The sequence below is a fragment of the Mandrillus leucophaeus genome, unplaced genomic scaffold (assembly GCF_000951045.1).
Source record: "Mandrillus leucophaeus isolate KB7577 unplaced genomic scaffold, Mleu.le_1.0 Scaffold1219, whole genome shotgun sequence".
Taxonomy (NCBI): domain Eukaryota; kingdom Metazoa; phylum Chordata; class Mammalia; order Primates; family Cercopithecidae; genus Mandrillus; species Mandrillus leucophaeus.
In genome coordinates, this window is record NW_012100532.1 from 233,618 (window position 1) to 234,776 (window position 1,159).

The following is a 1,159-nucleotide window of genomic DNA, read 5'->3' on the forward strand; positions in this document are numbered from 1 at the left end:
ACAATACAATGATAAAAGATAAATCTTTTTAACAAATGGTTCTGGAACAACTGGACTTCCACATGTGGAAAAAAAAAAAAAGAATCTAGGTACGGACCTTACACTCTTCCCAAAATTAACTGAAAATAGATCATAGACCTAAATGCAAAATGCAAAATTATAAAACTCCTAGAAGAGTTTTAAGGTAGAAGTGGCACCTTATCCCTGCCTGGCAATGGGGAGAACATTCATTAAGCTCCAAGATGACTAGATCACTTTGGAATATTGAAATTTTTATTAAGGGTGAAACAAATCACATTTAGGTCCTATTTGACTTCAATTTAAAGTTAAATATATACACATAAGATTGCTGGTGGCAAGATGTTAATTTCAAAACACTGTACAGTATTTTAATTACTTGATGGAGCAGTTTCTTCCAGCATTGAAAGATCAAATGAGGGGTTGTGCACCCGAGTTGGTGGGTGCCATACTGTCACCTGATGCAGAGCAAATTCTGTGGTACCTGTTCAAGGTGGAGGAGCTTGTGGAGGAGGTGCTGGTGGACAAGCAGCAGGTTGTGGATGTGGACACCAAAAGGAATAAAAACCCAGAGGGCCTGAGAGCCCTGCAGAATGGTCTCAGCCTCTCTGAAGATGTGGTTTGCTTCAGGAACATGTTTGTCAAGGTGCCTCATCCTCAGGTGAAGGAAATGATTAAGAAAAATCAGGATCATCTGGATAAAGATATAGAAATAATCCAAAACCAATGAGGCCCAAGGCAAACCAGAGCCGAAGAGTTTTAACTTGAACCCCTTCAATCAAGGTGAACTTAAAACTCTCAAGTTCTTCTTGAAAGGATGAGACACAAGAATCAAGATGGGGCACCAGTGACCAACTCCTCTTCCTGGGGTCATGGAGGACCCAAGACCCTCCAACTTTGATGCCTGTAAGGACAGGCTCTCCTGTAAGGGGTCAGGTGTAAAGAATCTGGCCATAACTCCTGTATGAAGCCTCTTTGTCTGAAGTACTTGGGTGCTCTTTGATGGCAGGAGGGAACACTCAACTTGTCGGTGGCTGCTGGACCTCACCACCAGGGCTCAGTGGACATAAGATCTATTGTCAGGCCCTGGCAGTCACCAGTGGGTGGGTGTGGCAGTGGCTGTGGGGTGTGAGAATGACTG

The 1,159-nt window shown here is 43.3% G+C and overlaps 1 pseudogene; it reads left to right on the forward strand.

The window, feature by feature from the left end:
• The first annotated feature begins 400 nt into the window (after positions 1 to 400).
• LOC105533051 lies at positions 401 to 839 on the forward strand (annotated as a pseudogene).
• Positions 840 to 1,159: the final 320 nt, after the last annotated feature.